Source organism: Lutjanus erythropterus, chromosome 14, assembly GCF_056507025.1.
Source record: "Lutjanus erythropterus isolate fLutEry1 chromosome 14, fLutEry1.hap2, whole genome shotgun sequence".
Classification (NCBI taxonomy): domain Eukaryota; kingdom Metazoa; phylum Chordata; class Actinopteri; order Lutjaniformes; family Lutjanidae; genus Lutjanus; species Lutjanus erythropterus.
This window is the reverse complement of record NC_139330.1, coordinates 27,256,017-27,278,500: the sequence shown is the minus strand read 5'-3', so window position 1 is coordinate 27,278,500 and position 22,484 is coordinate 27,256,017. Positions and strand designations below refer to the sequence as shown.

The 22,484-nt window shown below is 39.4% G+C and overlaps 1 protein-coding gene across 2 annotated transcripts in view; it reads right to left on the bottom strand.

Moving 5' to 3' along the window:
• peli1b (pellino E3 ubiquitin protein ligase 1b) overlaps positions 1–22,076 on the bottom strand; it is a 45,218-nt gene extending 23,142 nt beyond the window's left edge. Inside the window, exon 1 of one of the 2 annotated variants that reach the window (XM_084735315.1) lies at positions 21,690–22,076. The gene's annotated coding sequence lies outside the window, so the exon portion shown is untranslated. Of the gene's footprint in view, positions 1–8,382; positions 8,772–21,689 lie in introns of those variants that run through there. The other variant, XM_084735316.1, reaches the window with a different exon arrangement.
• Positions 22,077–22,484: the final 408 nt, after the last annotated feature.

Here is a 22,484-nt window from a genome sequence, read left to right as displayed (position 1 = left end):
GAAAAAAGTGTGGAGGTGAAACATTGGTGGCAAAGACAGAAATCAGGGTTCAACTCGAATGGTTGAGAATCTTTTCAGGTTTTTCTGACAGAGGAGAGTGAGGTCAGGGGTGGTATTTTATTCTGGATGGAGGCAAGAAAATTAAAATGGAGGACCTGGGAGAGTACTCAGGAAGAAGGGGAAGGTGAAGAAGGGTGTGTTCAAAGTCCAAAACTCAATGTAAGCCAGAGTCCCACCCGCTCCATTGACAGCAGGGGTTAATCCCACATACTTGCACACAATATCAGTGCATACTAAAACACATGAAACTGCATGCACGTAAAATCTTCTCTGTACACACTCACATGTACGCAGTTAGTAGTGTCGAGGGAGCTGTTGGCTGACTGGTCAGGAATTGATTTGTACCTATGGATCCAGACACTTTGGACCAAAAGAAAAAAAAGTCTCAGAGCAGTGGGCCCTATTATTGAACACATGTCCAGAGTGCTGAATTATCTTTCTGTCTTTACTCTACTGTAATCAAAAGACAGCATCAGCCTCGCCAGAGCTCAAGTGTCCCTTATTTTTCTATTGCAAACTTCTTGCTTTCTCTTGTCACTCAAGGACATGAACATTCATATTGGATTTTGGTGCAGCATCATGTATGCCATAGATTTTTGGGTTTTTTTTAAAGTCTGAGACTGTGAGCCATGCCTATGGGCCCATGATCATGTTATTTGATCCCATAAGTCTAATACAGTGTTAGATATAACTTCAGACTACACCAAATGAATAAAAAGGTCTGTCCAAAGGCATTTATTTCATTTATTTCTGACTCTGGGAAAGTGGGAAAAATTCTGTATCACTACTACTGTAGTAGTATCACTGTATCACTGGACTATTTCTTTCAAATCACACATATTTAGAACACTGCGTGATCTTTTTTTGATAACTAATTTAATTAATAATGTAACATATTTCATTTCCATTCACTGAGTCTTCCCTGGAACAGTTTGGAGCCCCCATGGGGAGGCCCGCCTGCTACTTTGAAAACCTCTGGTGTACGCAAAGCAGCCAAAAGTATAGTGAAGAGTTTGGGGTGGTGCACGGAAATGCTCAACATAAGATCATCAGAGGACTGGGATTTCCATCAAACTAATGATGTCTGCTCAACTAATTCACATTTTATTAAGAAGAATGACTGGTGGAGTGGAGGCAGGAAACATTTTGAGTGACTGCTTTATTTTCTTTTATTCAACCTTTAATTTCTCTACTTCATTCACTTGGGTTATGCTCTCAAACAACCCACGTCAGTTATTTAAATGAGGATTTTATTGTGGAAAAACATGCAAATCATTGATCATTAAAAATGTTGCTCATAATTGAGCCGGTTTGTAACACACGTGATATGTGTATGGGCATGCATATAGCTTTTTAAGTGCGTTTGCGTGTGTGTGTGTGTCTGACTAAGCTCTCTGCCTCTGCAACTCTGCATGACACAGAGCTCGGCGTGGCTGCATGCCAACTGCTGCTTAGCTACCGAGACACACAGTCCTACAACAATAGATCTAGAGCTCAGTGAGACTGACTTTGCTGGCCGAGGTCAGGGATTGTAACAGTGTGCTGCTGACAGCAGGAACAGCAACCTCACACTTACAAAAGCCCTCATAAAACTTAACTGCTAGGAGGCACGGACGACACCTGCCATTCCCACTGGCAGCCGGCGGAGCACAACACATGACAAACAAATGTACACACACACAGGCAGAGGCAAACATACACACATACAGCATGTGTTCATGGTAACAAGGAAGCAGGCTAACGGCTGCACTTCTCCTTTTGAATGTACTGCCAGCTGAGCCGCAGTGCAACATGTCAAGCTGTCCCATTAAGCATACATGTACGCCACAGGGCAACATGTAACTGTGTCCAGGGAAACAGAGCCTGCATCAATCAACAATTTCACACCCACAATTAACAGTTCTCTGCACAGCGCTTTCATATTGGGTAATGTTTGAAATGGTTAGGTGGTATCGAAAGCCAAAGAGTGACACACTTTCAGGATCACAAGGCATGGCTCTGTTGAAATAAACAACTCAACCACAGGCAGTGTGGGTAGGTGAGAAACTGAGAAATGGGTCAGAAGATATTCTAACAGGGTCACTGACAATGAGTAAAATCAAACAGGGAACTAGTGTATGCTATTAACTAATCTGCTAAGTCTACTGCATGACTAAGGTAAAATGTAGGTCTTGATACATTACCAGCCAAGAGCAACAGGCACTAAGGCCTTAAGGCTTAAGCTACAATGCTGGCTCATGTGACAACATTTCCCATACCTCACATCTACATAACAAAGACAGTTATTATTTGGCAATGATACATACAAGTTTTCACAGTTTTTGTACTTGCAAAACTTTACATAAAGTAGCCTTAATGAAATTCAAATCCTCAATGACAAATATTTAAAGCTACTATGAGGACATTTCATATTTGCAGATTTTGGAGGCTCCTGTGGACAAAAGTGGCAGTGATTCTACTGCCATAACCTCCAAATATAAGGTCAAAAATAAAATTATCTAAATAAAAATCTCATCCTGCTTCCTTTTGACTGGCTAACATACTACCCACTGTGACTTTGCCAGGCTCATTTCATTGGATTTTGTTCTTTTTTTATGGCAGTGGCAGCCAGTCTCACAGGTACTCTTGTTTGCTAATGAAGCTCATATAAAGGCATCAGTAATAAATTGAGACAGTTTCATAACCAATTGTAATGGGTTTAAAATTTCCAGAGCACAGAATAGCTAATAATAAACTTTGGATAAGTTCGGATAAGTGTAAAAAGACCTAAGTATTATGGGTAGGGCTGTAAGCAATTGTTATTGTTATTTATCAAACTAGGAAAAGATGCCAATTCTAATTTCCCCAAGTTATCATGTTTACTATTATATATGACACATTTGAAAATATGGGAATATTTGACTAGTATTAGTCTGAAAAAAGGCTGAAACAAGTTATCATTTACCAATATAGCTGCTGATTTATTTTCTGTCAGGAAAGAAAATAAAACCAGGAGCTCCTGCAGAGTTTAACATCTTCATTACTGTAAAGTGGTAATGATATCCTCCTGGTAAAGTGGGTCATCAGATCAATAAATAATAACAGATGCCTGGCATAGACTCTGGGAGGATGACATGTTTGTGACTTTCCGGACAAGTGGAGCTTTTTAATATGAAGCATACTTGCTGCTATGTGAAAAGACAACAAACTAGACTTGCATATATATATATATATTCATCCATTAACTGTAACTGTTTGTCCTTTACCAATCCCAGCTAACATTGGGTGATTAAAAAATGATGTACAGTAATTCTACAATAGGGTAAAATTTTTATCTGATTTATTTTTATTTCTGATCCTTCCCGTGTATCCTAGCTTCAAGATCTAAACAAATAACTTGTTGAAAACATCCATCTTTCTTGGATTTTCTCATACTTCTTCTGAAAGGGACGCCATACTCCGCCAATTGACCAGCTGTCTCAAGAATGTGTTTAAGAAACATGCTGATTATGTATTCACTTTTTCTATTTTGTTTGGACACACAAAGAGCTACCAATGTTCTGGCCACTTGGCTAAAACTAGGTATTAACACAACGTAGGCCAAAAGTGGAGGACAATGAGTTGGTGTGTTATGTGTGTACAGTATGTGTCTAAGGGAGAAAAAAATGAGCTCAGCTTCTTACTTGTGGCTGCTGTGATCTTTGTCAAAGCCCTTCATCAAGAAGGTCATCAGATACCTAATCATCCCAGTATTACTGGCTCTCACCACATCCTCAAGCACTCTGAGGCTTTTAGGCGTTTCACACCTTTCATGTTCCCTATGAGTGGATTGCAAGCGAGAGGCTTTGAGCTCCCCAGCTGTTCCATGCTGAGCAGCAGAGACACATTTTCTTCATAAGCTTACAGCAACAATTTTCCAAAAACAGAAAGTCTTTCTCCGCCTTTCCCTCCTCTTCAGTCTTTTCATCTTTCTATCCCTTGTGACAAACGATTCATTCCCTTTATCACGAATAGATGGTAGATGAGACGAGAGGTTTTTTAACTTCTTGGTGTTATGTGTACACAAATCCAACACATTTATATTGCACCGCTGTAGCGTGAATGTCATTTTCCTGTCTCATGCCCACAGCTCACTTTACAGAGAGGTGCTCAGTTTTACATAACAGTCCGGGTCAGATAAAGTTACACAAGTGCCAAAGCCAAGTCTGCAACCACAGAGACAGAACCTTTTCAAAGAACACTGAGTAATGTCTGCTGTCAAACTGGGCAGAGCAGGACTTAAAGTGGATTACTGACATTCAACTGGCACAGCAGAATGCCACCTGTGAGATAATCTAACACAGAGGTTTTCAAACTGTAAGGCGTGTTTCCCCAGGGGTGTGTGGGAGAATTGGTGGGGAGGCACGGAGGGTGAAACAAAGATATTGCGTGAGGAGAGAGGGACAGGTGCAAGCCAGAAAGTTAGTTTTTGTAGTTTGTGTCACTCACCAACATGATCAACAGTTGCTACAGCAGTGGTGGTTGTGACACACAAGTCACTGAGATAATTACGGTATTTCAAAACTGCTGATTGCTGATTGAGTTGTGCAGTCAAATCTGAATACGCAGACATGAAACACAGATTACAAAATTCAGTCTACAATCTCCATTGCAAACAAACATATATAGAAATCCACTTAGAAAGCATAGGAAATAAAGCACCTCATACTTCCAAAATTTGCCTGAAAAAGATAAAAATTTCATCAGTATCAAAATAACGCAGTGACAGTTGTCTGCAAATGCATAAATACATTGCTAAGAGGAAGTGCTAATAGCTAATTCAGGCTTTGTTTAAAGCAGAATACATAAATTCTGCCAATAGAGGTCACTGACATATTCAACATTTCTATTATCTTGAATATACGGATTTCCCTGTGTTTGAACATTGCTGGCGACATTTGGGATAATGTATGTATACAACTCAAAAAGTATAGGTCTAGCATTCATAAAAATTTTAATGCAGAAATGTTAGGCCCTAGTGTTGTCAAAAATAGTGAAATATTGATATTGAAAATGAATATTTGAAATGTTTTCAGTACTTTCTTTGCAGCATTGATACTCACGTATCAGGTGCAATTTCTCACTTAATTTTCTCTTCCACAGCAAGCTGACACACATTGCTGTAGTGCCTACAGTCCCACCTTCTCTCAATTACCTACAGTGCTGTCTTCTTCTCATGTTATAGCTTCATTATATCTATCTTTAAATATAAATCTAAAATTCGTTTTTCATGGTGGTCTTGAAAATGGCATCGAATGTCGATATTTTTAAAGGTATTGTATCGAAATAAGACATTCCCGTGTCATGACAAGACTAGGCTCTACGTATTACAAGCTTTAATGGTACAACAGTAGGGAATGATTAAAAGACATTATTCACCTAGAAGGCTCAGGTCAAGACTTAACTGAAAATACTCTTTGAGTTACAATTCCTGTTCATTTTAGTGCTGAAAAGATTTTATCAATGAATAAATCAGTCATCTTACAAAAAATTAATCTGTTCTCTTTCAATCACCAAGCAGTCATTTAAGTTATTAATCAAGCAAAAATGCCAACATTCTTCATTTCAGCATCTCAAATGAGAGACTTTGTTCGTTTTCTCTGTTTAATATGATTGTATGTTGAATGCCTTTGGATTTTTGACTGCAAGTTTGACAAAAAGTACAGGAGTTGCCACCCTGGGCTCTGAGGATATTTTGACCAAAATTTTCCATTATTTAATGATATATTAAATAATTAATCAAAAAAAAAAATGATGAACAGATCAATCATGAAAATCATTAGGCTTAGTTCATTTTGTAGAAGCACTACCCTCTGACTGTAAGAAGTACAATATTACTTAGCTACTTGAGAGAGAGAGAGTGGGTGTTTTCCAGTAGAATTTAAAAGGTAGTGGTTTATGATAATGTCAGCGAGATTCCTGCTCCCACCTACCTTTGCTTCCTGTGACACCCAGGTCAGGTTTTTGTTTCTATTTCAGATGCTAACCCAAGCATGACTGCATAAAGAGTGGTTATATTACTGCACACTGAGGAGGACAAAACAAAAGGGATTTCCCTGTAAACAAAATAATGCCACTGCAAAATGTACAGGAAGTGCCCATACCCAAACAACCAACCAAGAGATTCTTTCACTTCACCATATAAACATTTCACACACACATACACACCCAGCCATGAGTCTAACATAAAACACACACATATCTCATCACAGGTATCGTCAAGAATCATCTTGCTGCATGCAGACAGACTTTGACTAATTAAGTTAAAGCATGATATTTTCTTCAGCTCTATCATTAGACGACAACATGCCAAGATCCATGAGGATTTCATTTCCTCCATTGTTCTATTTTTAACTCCCTCACCCCTTTATTAATCTCACTCTTATTTTAGTTTTGACTGTTTTTAGATTCTGTTGCCAGTGTAAATGTGTCTTATCTATTCTTGTCTGCAGATGTGTTATATTTTTGTAAATCCGATGAAATTCATCTTCCTCAACAGTGATTTATGGACAGCATTGAGATAGGACACATATTTTCATATCATGCTCCTAATAAAAGACAATAATGAAAAAAAATTTATCAGCCAGTTTTCTTGTATATTAATGAAAATCTTTTAAAACAATAGACCCCTGCCAACTTTAAAAAAGTAAGTTAACAGTGAACCAGACATGATTGGAGCAAGCACGCATAGCTAATCTATCTCATGAGTTTTCTTTGTGAAATTCCCACTCCAAGAGGAACTCTAGCCCACTTAACCTGTGTCCTGTTTAGAAAGCAGTGGAAGTCTTTGGGCTCAGTGGAAGAGAAAAGTCATATCCTTGTGCTTAACCTCATGGTCTCCAAGAAAGAGCTCTCAAGGAAAAGAGGTGATTGCTGCAACAGTGAAACACCAGCCGAGCGGCACTGAACAGGTCTCTTGAGAGGCATAACTGCAAACATAAGAGTCATTTTTGTCAAGCCAAAGCACAATAGAACATTTCCGTAATACTGTATTCAACCAGTGCCACCATGCATAACAGCGATCATATGAAGCACTGTTATAAGAAAAATGTCTTGTTTTAACAGAATAAGTTATTACATAACATCAAAATATTGAATTGTCTTCATGAGAAAAATAGATGCAGTGTCAGCAGTAGTTAATTTGGGGAGTATTCCAGTGTAAAAGGAACATTTATCAGAATTTAACAGCCACAACCTCCATCTTTTAAGACCTTTAATCATGAGGGCTTAGGTTACGGCTCAGTTTGTTATTTTAACAGCAAAAAGGCTCCCGAACAACTACAAAACAACCTCAGTTGGCCTAAAATTTCTTCAGGCAAAAGAAAAAATAAAAGCATTCAGTTTGATGACAACAGAGTTTGTCTCTAAGAGGACCCCCATGAGAGGAGGTACAGAGCCATGTCAGTTCCTCAAATCAGAAACCTCAGCTTCCTGTGATAAACACCAGCTGCTTGGTGGGAAAGTCAGCTAGCCAGCAAGTCCTCAGCCATTCAGCCAGCTCACAGACAAAGACCACATGCTCCTAAGCTCAAAATGATGAAATGATAACACCCTGCCAGATTATGATTTCTCATTCTGGAAAGAGTAATCCAGATAGACAGCCAGAAATGAATGTGCCAGCTTCCAATGAGTGGATGAGACTAATTGCTATCACTTCACCTCTGATGACGTCTCAGTGAGAACTCTCAATAAAATGTTCGCTCTGCAGAAAACACATGTAGGTATGAATGAGTTCTTAGAGAGACCGGAAGACTGAATTGCGCCAACCAAGGCAGCAGGTGGTTGACTTGTGAGACAGCCTTTTCCATAACTAAATGTAAGGTTAGTTGTTGCAGATGGAAAGTTAAAAAAGGAAAAATGACAGAATAAAAAAGCCTTGTGGATCTGGACATCAGTCATCCGTTTATGGACTTGAGAGAAGTAAAGAGCAGGGATGAAAGGCTTCCTACAGTTTCTTGGAATGTCTTTCATTGTTTTTCCAAATGGTGACTAAACTAGAGCATTATGCAGCACATCATGCAGGAGGTTTTATGGTCGTAGGAAAAGGGAGGACTTCTGGGTCTGACCATAAACCTCATCCTTGTAAGTGGTGCTTGTCTAGAAAACAGTTTAGTCTTAACAACACTCAATAACAAGTCAAAGCATGTGTGACCCTACAAATTATGGTTAAGCATTTTTGTGATTTCCGTTGGAAGGTAGGAGGCTATGTGTTTGTGTGTGTGTGTGTGTGTGTGTGTGTGTGTGTGTGTACATAAGTGGGGATTTAGTTTGTATTGCAAGAGAAATGCATTTGTGTGTGCATACTTGAGCATTTGTGTGGGCAGAAGCTCGTTTTCAGACGCTCTGGGTCTGGTCTCCAGTGTGTAGAGTTGCATGGTCGGGTCAGTGGAGAGGTATTGGTTTGCACACTGTGAAGATTAGACGCTCGATGAGTCAGAAACTGATCTGCAGGGTGGAGGGGGGACTGGCAAACCTGACGCCAGATTCTCTTTTCCCCTCCATTCTGTCTCTTATCCTAAGGCGAACTTGTCCGATCAATGAAAATGAACAGATGGCATCAGCATTGCAGAACATGAGAAGAAAGAGGAAGGAAGGACGGGAAGCACTGCATCCCAGTCATCTCCAGTATTATTGCAAAATGTATTCAAGTTTGTGTGCATTAGCGTTGTCACTATGCCAGAATTTTAAACGTTGATACAATACTACTATAATGAAAAACAATAGTCAATGCTCTTTCAACACAATACCACAGCAAAAAGAAAGTCCCTGGCACATGAAACATTTTTTTTTCTTTTTAAAAAATTAATAACCTGCAGACGGTGCAGTTACAGAAAAGGTCACTGAACACTGTCTGGTTTGGGTTTTGCAGCAAGCCAAATTTCAGACAGTGCAATAAAGATTGAAGTGAGGTCTTAAATGAGCACTTTGATCATTTTTTAAATAGCTTTGTCACTTTTGATACAATAATTAACAGATATTATATTGTTTTAAACGTGGTTTTGAAATAGGATTGAAACTTCAATTTGAAAACCTTTTTGGAACAGAAGGGTCCACTTAGCCTGCTCACATCACTACTTCATCACTACTGTATATGCAGTATGTGGCAAAATGTTTTGCCTATGATTAGCCCCTATCTGGAACCTGCAGATTGGCTCCAGAATCATCCAGTTATCTCCAGATAGCTGCAAGTCTTTTCTTATTTTATGATTTTATTATTAGGTTTATGGTTGGTTATATCAGCTGGTTATATTGGGCAGGCTCTATTAAAGGCATAACTGTCATCTCCATAGTGCCTCACACACAGAACCTGAATCGCTGACAAAAGATGCAGCAGGAAACCACACAATTAAAAAAGAGGATGAATAATGATGATCCCCTGGTAACTGGGAATTATTTTTTTCCAGAGAACTGCCAAATGAACTGGATGACAGTGCAGACTGTGAAGCAAAATCTCAGATCTGCCAGTGTTTGGCAAAGTACTAGTGTTAATTTTCGAGTCTACTCACACTCTTTTTCAGCGTGAACTGGATTTCAGAAATAGGGCTCCAACATGTTTTCCAATTATCCCTCATTTATTTCACTGAATCTAATGATTTTAATGTGCTTGATTGGATGTGTGCTGTCATATGACTGTGACTGGCTTATGATCTCTCCATCTCTTTGTAGCTGGTGTCTGTTCTTCCTGACTCCACTGAGACACGATCAGACTCATTTCCATTCACACACGAGACCACACAAAAACTCCAATCTACTGTCTCAAAATAAACCCACAATGTGTGGTGGCTCACATAAACCTTTTTCCATCCAGTGGAACTATAAAACCAACGGCGGACCTTATGACAGGGAAAATCACTGCTGATGCAACTTTATAGAAAATTAATGTAGCGTGAATTACATCTCCTGAACCTCAGCTGCATGTACACAGAGAGATAAGACTGTATTATCAATACAAACCAGAGTGCGAATTCCTGACAAGGGTTATTGCAGTTAGTCTACTTAATCATCATTTTCTTGTGTGTGAGAAGTATACATGTTTTTAAGACATATTAATTTGGATATTTTACTGATTACACAAAAAGCTAAACACATACTGGACCAGGAACATTTCTGTCTAGCCATAGACATGCCTGTAGCTGCTCTGCTCCAAAGTGATTTACACACAGTCAGCGTGTCGATGCACATATACGAAGTCCCAATTCCCAGCCCACTCACAGACAGGCACACACTTCTCGTGTTCAATGGTCCCTGGAGATGTGCTCCAGTGTGTCTGTGTGTGTGTGGTCCAATATTTACACTGAGATGGATGGAAACACACTGTATGCCAGAATCACATGAGTCCCAGGACACACTGCTTGAGAGGAAGGAAGAAATAACAGCGAGTGGGCTCACACAACAGATGGACAGCCACATCCAGGTTAGGGGTCAAGGTACTGGAGACAAAAGGTGGCAGTTCAGCTTCAAGTTGTCCCAATCAGCCTGCTTTGAGATGACCCCTCTAAATATTCATACCAGAGAGAACGCACAAAACTCTTTACCTACCTGTTGTTTGCTACAACAGGTAGGTAAAGAGTATTATAATTATAATTATAATAATTATCATTATTACTGTTGTTGTTGTTGTTTATATTGTTTCAGCTCTAATCCAAAACAAGAACATGAGGCATTTCCAATAGAAAGAATAGTGAACTAATCCACAGAAAATAATTTGAACCTACAAAGTGTAGTCATCATGTTTACTCACAGCTGCACCTTATGGCCACGTAATCACTAGGATGATTTGTTTGCCATTAAATACATATATCTGTCATCACTGGTCTGATTTGGTTTTGTTTGTTTGAATCATGAAAGTTGAGCGGCTCTGTAATTCTCTCTGGATTAAAGAGTTTGCCAAATACCATAATTGTAAATGTGAATAAACAGAAGACTTACTGTGTGATGAAAAACCTGCTTACTCAGGATGGTGCACACATGCTCTGTAACATGGCAAATAAAAAATTAATTAGCTTCAGCCCATCTGTCGTTTTTTTTTTTTTTTTAAATCACCCTTTTTGCAGAAACATATGCCAAGACATCCACACTGTGGCGTCTGGGCTCTCTGGAATAACCATTAGCCCACACTAGAGAGCTTATAAACTGGTAGACAAGGCAGACCACTTCCTCATGTGCTGTTACCAACACAGAGGGACTACACAGACACTGAAGTAGCAATATTAAGCCATGCTGAGCCACTTTCGTAGCTGTGACTATGACGGAAAAAAGAAGTAGTCAGTAACAAGGCAGATTAGAATAATCCACTTGGGCCCGATGCCAGGCACTTGACCTGAGGAAGCGTTGCCACAACAATACTCACACTCATCAGCTATAAACAGCAAAGCATGAAATATGTGGAGCGGGTCAGGAAAAGGACTTGAACATTAGAAACAAGGTGAGGAATGTAAACCCGGGCTGTGTTGTTGAAAGCACATGTGAACATAGTGAAGGTGGCATCAAAAGCCATTGGGCCTCATACTTAACAAAACCAACACAAGGACACATGCTGAAATATCCTGTAAATGTTTCCTAGGCTGCTGAAAAGCCAACACGCATCACACCCCAATGACCAATTTCAACTGTGAACATTACACGTCAACCAAGGCACAGATCCCCTTAACATAAATACACACTTTTAACTTCAGATGTATGCTAAGTGCTTGTGGGACCAGGTCTTCCCGAGTGCATGGCAGCACCATTCACACCTCAACCATCCACTCCTAAAAAAAAAGCAGACTGGAGTCGGACCCTTCGGCGCCAAACTCCTGCAGAGAATTAAATTAACTCATCAAAACAAATTACTGGTTGCTCTGGAGGCTCCAAGACACTGGCATCTCCAAGGAATCCAGGATGCAGGACCACTCCCACCAAAACAGGGTCCTCATTTTGAGCCAGAGGCCCTGGATGGCTGGACTTGTGTCTGGGGTCAGCCTTTCTGGAGGCTTGGTGGACTAAAATACATGTTTCATTTCACTGTGAAAAGAGGTGAATCTGAGTCACAACAAATGTGTCATGTCATCCCAAAGTTTCCTTCTTTCCGCTGTTTTTCTATACTGTAATAAAAGCAGCTTAGGAAGAGCATAAAAAACAGCGGTGGTTCCTGTTTTTGTTTTTTTTCCTGTGAACAACCTTTGAAATATCCATGTGAATCAGCCTTCCCAAAATCTAATTTAGGCTGCATTACGTTAAAGAGAATAGAAAAATAGAAATAGAGAAACAGAGAAGTTTTGATTGAGGAGTGGAAAAGATTAATTAACAGAAGGGGCTCTGAACTGTAGAATAACACCAACATATTCTTCAGAAATTTTCAGAAAACAGTCATATGTAATATGATTTATCCAATGTAATTTCCATTAAAGACTACTAATGAGGCTAAGGCTGTTTCCACTATTCCCATTGTATCATTTCAAATCAAATTTGTTAAAATACTGTATAAATGTTAGTGTGTCCTGTGTTTTACTGTAATTGTTTTTCTTCTGAATTTGTTATGGCCAATTTCCCCATAAAGCAATTCATGATGCTGCTGGCACCATTGTTGAAAAGTATGATTAGGAAGTACAGTTTTTAGGGATGAAACTAAGAACAATTATTTCCATGGTTAATAAATTTATTATTTGGTCTTTAAAATGCTAGGAAATAGTGGAAAATTGTTCTTGTTGTTGGTTTTTTTTTTTGGCTTGTTTTTTGACCAACTGTCCAAAACCCAAAGACTTTCAACCTACTATCATTTATGACTAAGATAACCAGCAAATATTCACAACTGAAAAGCCACAGCCTGTGAATTCTTAGTACATTGCATAAAAAGTGAAAAACAACTAATCAGACATTGAAATATTTTTCTGATGTTTCTCTTGATCAACTAATTGGTCATCTTTCAACCCCTCCAGGTTTTTTGGGGGTAGTTTTATTGGTTAAATTTAGTTTCATGTCCACAAGTAATCAATGACTGGAACGGAATAATGTACTTAACTCCAAAGAGTAAAACTAATAGGACTGTACCACAAAATGTGAATAAATCTGTGTACGTTATGGCACGGTGAGCTGCAAGAAGTGAGTAACATTTTCTTTCATTAAAGTTTGGTCATTCATGTGTATATATAACTGGAAAAGCCTAAAAGTTGCTATGACTGTGTTTTTCTGTGGTGCTTTGGCCATTTTGGACAGTTGCTTTTTTAGTTTCCAAGACAGGTTTGCAGCCTGTGTTTTGTCAGAGCAGCATACTGGTCTTCCTGTAAGCAGCACTGGGAGGAGGCTAACTGATGACAGAAGGTAGGGGAAGAAATAGGAGGGCCAGCGTTCGTATTACAGGCTCATCAATGATTCAGTGGGAAGAACACAGACCAGCGTATGCACAGACAACAAACAGTCCTGTTGGTGGACGTGCAACAAGACACAAGCCCATGTCTTGCACGCACAAAAATCTACATGTAGACATGTAAGCATGTGCGGCACATGCAATTACAGACTGATGCATGTGGCGGTGCACATGCAAACTATGACATGTGTGCAGTCATGCACACAAGGACATGCAGTACTGTACACTGACCAGATATCTAAACACATATGTGTGCATGCTCATATGGACATGCAATCACACACACAGAGTCAAGTGCCATCTCCTGACAAAGCATACAATGTGACCTTCCTAGAAGCATGTGTGTGTGTGTGTGTGTGTGTGTGTGTGTGTGTGTGTGTGTGTGTGTGTATTGTCAGCTCAGAATAATTCAATCATATGCATTCAGTGCAGCAGGAAAATTACAGAACCTATGTAAATTGCTGTTATTTACTTGAATATATATTTATGAAATTCACAAACAGGTTTACAGCACTGTATAATTTAAAAACTAACAAAAGTGTTCAATGAAACTTCATTACTGCAAGGTGTTATTGAGGTCAATGTATGTCATTCTTAAGGCATAAATAATACAGGACACCATGCATTAGTGTACAGTATGGAGGGATGGAATACAAAATTCTGAGGCTGGGATGCTTCATTTCTTCACTGCAGATATTCCCTGTCTGAACTGCTCTGCTTTCTGTCACTTTAGCCAGTTTGTTTGACAAATTAATAATGACGCATGTTGCTTAGTTTTAAAAAAGGATCATACACAGTTTAATCTAAGCTGTTTGAAAAACCATGTTAAAATAAAAACTCTTTATAATCCAGAGAATACATAAATGTATGGCTAAAGCTTTTTGATATCTTATTTTGCTTTCTTCTTCAGGTATACAGTTATCATGTTTCATAGACAATTTCAAGAAATGCGTTTTAGTTTTACCATTGCTTAAATGGGCAAAATACTGTGACTGTAGTGTGAGAAAGTTTAATTCCACTGTTTGCTTATCAAGTATTTTTCAATACGGAAGAAGGAATACCAAGGACAGATGTAACCTGTAGTAATTTAACATAGCTTAACACGTTTTATAGTGTTGAATGGTATATGATGTAGATTGATAAGTGTCATGGAACCAACCATAGTTAAAAATAGTCAGATATGAAATGCCTAATACAAAATTTATTACTATAGTACCTCGAAAACATCAGTGGAATAAAAGTGTTTTACAGTTGCATGCTTGAGGCTGATTCATGTATCCGTTCACCATCCGTTCCTGTTTGGATTGTTATACCGTTGGTGATGGTTGCATTTCTCAGGGGACTGAAAAGGAAACAGTCTATGTAGGTCTAATTGTGCTGCACCTGGTCATAGTTTGTAATCATTAGCCTCTTGTCCAGCTGAATGAGACAAGCTGGTGCTTAGTGCTGCTAGCACCGAGGGTTCAGTGGGGTTAGTTTGGGTTTAGGCATCACTTCCACTTCAGATTTCTGGCTCTATCTCCCGGACTTTTTAAAATAAAACAGACTTAAGATTTCTGGAAATAAGGAGGACTGAGAGTTTACTTTTTGGTGTAAACAACAGTTTCATGTGTTATATAATCAATTACGTCTAAGAGTGACCAATTGTACTTGTGTTTCACATCTCAGCAACAGTCTGCTGTTGCTGTGTTGAGTACAAGGACCCTCGGATGTTGATTATTTAATGGATTTTCAGCAACTACTGCCCAGTCTTTTTCTGTATTCAGAGAAACAACAGTGCTCCCTGGGGAAGCCATACCCTCAACAAGTTACACACTCAGCCATTGATGTGTATGTGGGGATGTACAAACAAGCTCATTTGAGGCAGGAAGGTTGGAAAGTGAAGCAGGAAATGGCAATCACGCACGATGAGAGTGGAGTTGATGATTACAGGTCTTTGTGTGTGTACATATGAATATGTGTCTGCAAGTGTGAATGCAAAAAAAGAAAAGGTGCCGAATTACATCAGTAGTTTCAGCTGCAGTTGCCTGTATGAACTGCACAGCAAGGAAACCACAGAGATGGTATCTTGAGAATCATACAAAACATATTCACACACCCTCACAAAATTTTCTTTCTTTCAAGTTTTACGTATAACCTCAACAGGGCTTTCAGTTCCTGTAAAAGTGAAGGATTCTGATGATATACAGGGAAATTACAGTCCTCACAGGAACAGACTGTGGTCTGGCACAGGTGTTCAACACATTCAAAACAGAAAGATGAAAAGTTAAGACTCGGTTTTGTTTCTCAGGTGGCCAGGTAGCCATCATTCAAATCTTCCACTTGATAACTTTTGTCTACATCTGAGATCTTTCAGTGCTTTACCGGCCACTTCGGTACATGACTAATTATTATCAGGAGGTCTTGCTCTACGATAAATCTTGTTGGGTGATACAACAGCAAATAGGATTAACTTTGGAATGTATTAGCCCAGATTGTTAGCCTGACATCACCAGACTCATCCTAAAATGTGAATTCATCTAGAAACTCTCAGTTCATATCAACATTTACAACCAATAACAGCAACAAAACGTGATCTTCAACCAATCAGAGCAATTAAACGTGATGTAGCTGTGCTTGGTCCGTTTCCAAGCAAGGCACATTATGGCAGCCACCTGGTTAGAACCCCTGTGTTACACCTAAACAGTACACTAAAACATAGGCAATGTAATAACAGAATCTTGATTCATATTTGCTCAGCATTGCCTGTTTGACAGTTTGATCTGAGTTTTGGGAGCCGGAGGCATTGCACTGGACAGACCTGCTGACTGGATGCAATTGGATAGACCTACGACCAATCAGGGCAGTGAAAAGTAGGACATGTGACTTTTCAAATACAAACCAGTAACAGTCCTTTGTCAATGATTATATAGAATCTGCCCCATATAAAATGATCCAAGGCTGATGGAATTCTGTCTGAATGGAAGAAGCCCAGATAAATCTGCCAGAGCAAATAAAACAAACGCTCTGCAAATTCGCCTGGTTCCCTGGCTACCAAACTGTAGAAGGTCCTATTTTGGTGTCACAATATACCTCTTCAGTACCACTGATAATCAAAATAGTTAATAGTTCAGTTTCTGTCATCAACATATTGACTAATGATTTCAGCTCTAAAAGTTATAATTGTACAAAAAAAAAAAGAAGGAAAAAACAAGGAATATAATGAAAAAGGCTGATATGTGGAAGCATTTTGGTGTTCTTCCCAGTGGAATTACAGAGGTTAAAAACTGTACATATATGGTGAAACTATGTCATTTGTTTAATCTCACAATGTTTATTGCAAAAATGAAATATTTCACTATTTTACTAGTTTCTCCCTGACATGTTTAGCTCTTCTTGTGTCAGCACATCCCTGACGTTAACAGACATTTTTCCTTGAACTCCACAAACGTTAACAAATAAGGATTCTATTCATGAATTCAGCTGGTTTACCGTTAAAGTAATAAAGTTGCCAAATAGAACTGTGAACTCCCCAACAGCTTTTTTTTTTTTTTGAAGGAGCTGAACAGCCTCACTATGTGTCAGTTTTCCTTCTCCCTTACTTTTCTAACTCAGGTGTTGGCAACAGGGAAGAGGCCTTGGTGTCACTTTCAGTGAATGAGAGGCAAAGAGAAGAACGAGATAAATACGAACTAAGTGTGAAAGATTTAATAACAGAGGCAGTGAGAGAAATTAAAAATTTATTGGTTATTTTTTTATGGAACAAAACAGGTGACCATGCTCACCCTTGTGCACAAACATACTACTAAAATAGCTCCTTAAATAAATAATAAATAGCCTCCCCAGAAGAGCCAGATAAAGACAGATGGTGTGATGAAGAGAGAAGGCACTCACAGAAAGAGAAACGACTACACAACATTGTGCAATCTGCATTCAGCTATTGTGCAAGTGTACTTTCTCTGCATGTGTGCTTTCTATAGTCCTCTTTCAGTATGCATTACTTAAATGTGCGTTAATGTGTGTTAACGCTATCATTCTGAATATTTAAATAATTTATATGGTTTACAATAAACTGATTTCTATTCAACTTGAATTTACATAATTCATATGATAATGTGGATCTTGAGTGACCTACAGGAAACATTTCATTATTACCAGAAAATAACCGAAGGAAGATGACAAGATTTGGCTAGTGTTCTCATTGATGAATTCACAGAATACATTTAGACTTTTATTTGAAGTGTTAGTTCTAATTAGAAATCTGTTTAACTGTCAAGTTTTCATATCAGTGCATATAAGACAACATTATATGCCAAAATGGATATAGGCTGATGAGGCTGTGATAGGGGAATATCAGGCTGAAAATATCAGCTGATTAACATATCGGTCGGGCTCTATACTACATACACACAGGCACTGTGTATACAGACACAGATATACAGACATAACATCAGGTTCACACACTGGTGTCAAAGAAATCTTTGTTAGCAAATGTATATGGGAAACTGATAGTGACTCTGAGAAGAGAGTATAAAGGAAGTGTACCAAGCACACGCTGTCTCAAGCAACACTGTGGAAAAATGGTGGTGGTTTAATGCCCCCCCCCATCTTTCCTTCCCTACCTTGCAGAAACAAGGCCATAAAAACGTGCCCACTGTCTGACCCACTTTCCGTGACAGACGTAATCTCCCTCCACAAACTTCAGCCTGTTTACCAGCCCAGCAGAGAGTAAGCCGGACCAGGAGGAGAATGCCAAGCTCTTCACACACAGTGGGGGGAAAGCTGCTGCTCAGCTGTGCCGAAGATTACACCCACGGATCACACGCTGAGCTCAGCATCCCCCCATGATGAAACTACACACCATAGGCACGTGCACACAAAAATATAAATGCAGACACCTAACCAGAAACAAAAACAAAAGTCTCCTCTCATAACGAATACGCTGCACACTTCATTAAGGTTTAAAGGGGTGCAAATGCACACAGCCGTTTGGCATGTTGTTGGTTTGATTCTCAAGCATACTCACTCAACACCAAGGTGCTAACCACCAACAGCTGACATGACTGTTACAGCTTTCATGTATTTCCATTGATTGAATGTGCAATAAAAGTAGGTTTCCACTCAGTTCACAATTAACTCCAGGTCCAATATCAAGGGCAAAATATTTGACTTTTTTTCCTTTCACTATTAGTTTTTGCTCATACAGGTTAGTCATTTTTTGCCTGAAATTATACACTCAAATAACAAACCACATTTAAATATGTATATTAGGGGTATTGAAGGTTGGGATGGTGGGTGGTAGTGTTAAGCTGTGTCAGTGTCTTTTGATCTTACAATTGTACTGTGGTTTGGAGAGAAGTCATGATGACCTTCATATTATGCAATCTGTATTGCAATTTGCAATCACCGCATTATAGATTTTGCATTTTTCCAACCTGAAATGGATTCAAATGCAGGGCACTAGGAGAGTGCAGACCTTTATCAAGGCCAAATGCCCCATCTTGCAATGTTAATGAAAGTGTATCCCCCATGTGAATCACATCCGCTCCAAAATTTAATGGGCTCTTCCCTGGCCCATACACCCTTCCACAAACTCTCATGAAAATCAGGCCAGTACCTTTTCCATAATCCTGCTGACAGACACCCAGACTGCACAGAAAACAAAACCTCTTCAGTAGAGTACACAATAAATTCTACCAAATCAAATCTTAAAAAAGGTAAACTAAAAAAGGAAAGTAAAAAATTCTAATATTGACAGCCACATTTAGGCCTGTACTAGTAGAAAGCATGATTTTAATTCTATGACATTATTTTAAATTAAATTATATATATATATATATATATATATATATATATATATATATATATATATATATATATATATATATATATATAAAAATATATATATATTTTTTTTTATGTGTCATGGTCCTGCTGGATCACAAAACTTACTGAGCCTCAACAAGACCAAAGAAAACCTTCAATAGAAATAATAACATTTAAAAATAAGTGATAGAAGTGGGGTTACAAGGTTTTTTGCTCCTGGACAGCAGTGATACAGCATCCAGCACAGGCCGAGACGGGGAGGCCTCTTTGTGTCCCCACAGACCAGGTTACTAAGGATACGCGCAGCACTGAGCCTCCATTAAGACATCAGAGCTCTCTCTGCGCTCCCGTCTGACACCATCGGCTCCAGTTTCCTCCCTGAAATTGAGACTCTAAACCATACTGGCAAACACACACACGCAGTCCGGCAGGCAACACATCCAATACAACTGTGCAAACACAAACGTGTATGTGCAACACTTGCACTCCCCCCTGTTACAAGGCAAACACTGTATCCCAAGCACTTCACGCTAGAAGTTATCACCAATTATAGGACTATGAGAATGCATACTTAAAATAGGCTGCAGAAAATATGATAAAGATTCTTCAGCCTTCCTTGTAACAGGGCAGCACTGTTTTAGCAGGTGTCAGTAGTGCTGCTTGACCCTTGTATTGCTATCTACAGCAGGTCCAGTTTCTTGTTACAGATCTGATATGGATTCAACTACATTAGCCAGTGTTTGCAGAAAGTTACTGAATCTCAAACAAAAATGAAGTTGCCACAGACATACAGCTTCTACCTTATGTCTGCCTTTTCAAACACTTAACATACACACATAATAATTTTGTTTGTCCACACAGTATTTAGTTTCCCATGTGTTTACCTTTTAAATGAATACCTAAAACAGCATGCGAGATTTTGTATGTCCGAAGAACTGAAATCAATAGTATGCGAGATGCATACGATTTCCAGGGAAATATTACAGTTTGCAAGCACTGGACACTACACCAGCCTAAAAATCCCACAATGCAAAGCAGAAGTAACAACAACATAACAGACAAGGACATACAGCAACAAAGGCAGCTCTGTGTGATATCTATAACACTTCAGTTTCAATAAAAGTAAGGTTTCACTTCACATTATATATTTTTTAAATTAGTTCCTCATTGGCACAGGTTACCATGGTTCTGCATCAACAAGGAGACTTTCACGAAGTAACATGATTTGCACTGAACAATGTCTCCGAAAAGCTTCAGACTACTGTTTATTTACACAGAAGTGTGTTAAGTGATAGTACACTTTTTAGGTATGTAGTGCATAGTATGGGTTTTTCAAACTGAGCTGTTTTAGGATTTTAAAAGCAAATGCAATAAGTATTTAAATGCAAACTTGCAGTACTAAATGCAGTTCTCCTGCTTGCATTGACACTTTCTACTCACTGCTGGTTACTTCAGCAGTCCTAATACAAATCAGTCATGGTGACTGGTGGGTTGCTTCACACCTACAGAATAAGATACACTGGCTACCACCATTAGCCAGTATTTCAAAAAGTTTCCTGATCGATCATCACATTGACAAGCAGACAATGAAAATAAGGCCTGTGGCATGCTGATGGAGCGGATAGAGTTAATGCATGTCTGTCTTTACTGTGACATTTCCAACATGGTGAAGGGAAGTCAGAGAGATCCCTATCAGCAACCAAACTTATCACATCACCACTTACCAGTCAGCACAGAGTGAGCGAGACAGAGAGAGGACAGCAAAGAGGGTGGGAGAGGAAAAGAAAGAGAGGGGGAGGAAGGGGGTGAAAGGCACAGACAGAGGCAGAATGAGATGGGAGATAGAGAGAAAGAGGAGGGGAGGGGGGGGGGGGGGTCATTAACTGGCAATCAAGCTTTAGTAATGGCAAGAGTCCTGCATTTGCTTAATTCCTTATCAGGCAATGTTCCCTTTCTCGCTCACCCCCTCCACCCCGTGACAGGTCAGCATGCAGGCTGGAAGTGATGTAAACTAATACCTCCATCTCTAAAGCCTACACACACATGCAAAGATACAGCCACTGCCCACAACAAACTTTGCCTTTACAGAGCCTCTGATTTCCAGTGAGATAAAGACAGAGTCAAAACAGGTGCATGAGTGTGTGCGTGTGCGTGTGCGTGTGCGTGTGTGTGTGTGTAGACAACTTGACAAAGATCAGCACTTCACAGCTGCAGCACTCATAATGATAGCCTTGTGGTGACTTACCTGCTAAGTGCATGGACTTGACTAAATGAGGTAAAGCAGCGTTAATGCATAATCAGTTCATGGTGTCAGAGCCGCTGGCAGGACAAAGCAGGTGACGGTTAATAACAAGAGCACTAAGCAGGCAGGCTAGCGCTGAATTAGCCTTCTCTAACGTTGGTGCTGTCGCAGTATTATCGCTACTAAGCAAAGCCAGGTGGCTTGTGAACGTATACTCACTGCGATATAAATGATGAAGTCCCTGTATTGTCTTCGGTGTGGCTGACTGGGCTGCTAGCTTCTCCACCAGCTGCTGCCTGCCTGGGTTTCCCAACTTGCTGAGGCTAGCAAGCTAGCTAACGCTCCACCGGCATAAAAAAGGAGATTTCGTCTTAATTTCTCCCCTCTGGGCTGGTTTATCAAAAAAGAAGTACAACCGTACCACGTAAGAAAAATGAGCCAAATGAGGGGTGTGTATTTTCTTAACCCCTTCCTTGAGTTATGAGTTACTAATGCTCACCGTTGAGATAAAATATCCACGGTGCTGTATTTTAAATGACAGGCTCTCCGCGGTGCGCTGTCCTTTGTTGTGAGCATCTCAACGTAAACACTGAGCTGATCTGTTCAGCCCGTTCTCTGGCTCTGTGAGCGTACGCTGGAGGAGGAGACCCACGGCATCGCAAAGCATTCTGGAACTTGTAGTTTTAGTGGCTGCTAGCCATGGGGCTTAAATACAGGTGTTTTTTTTAAGTATTCAGGGCGCTTCTTTTGGTAAAGTTGCTATAACCCGTGGTGGAGGTACATTATTTCACAGCTTCACAGTCTACTTTAGAAATTAAGATTTTCTGCATACAAACCATATACAAGCTTAATAAAATATGGTGCTTTGGTAGTTTCATTTGTAACAAAGCACCATATTTTATTAAGCTTGACTGGATAAAACCCAGGATTGTGAGGATGTCAGTTTTCGTTCTGCGTCATTGTAATGACATTTGTCACCATTTTAAGATTTTCTTCATAAATACACAAGAGAAT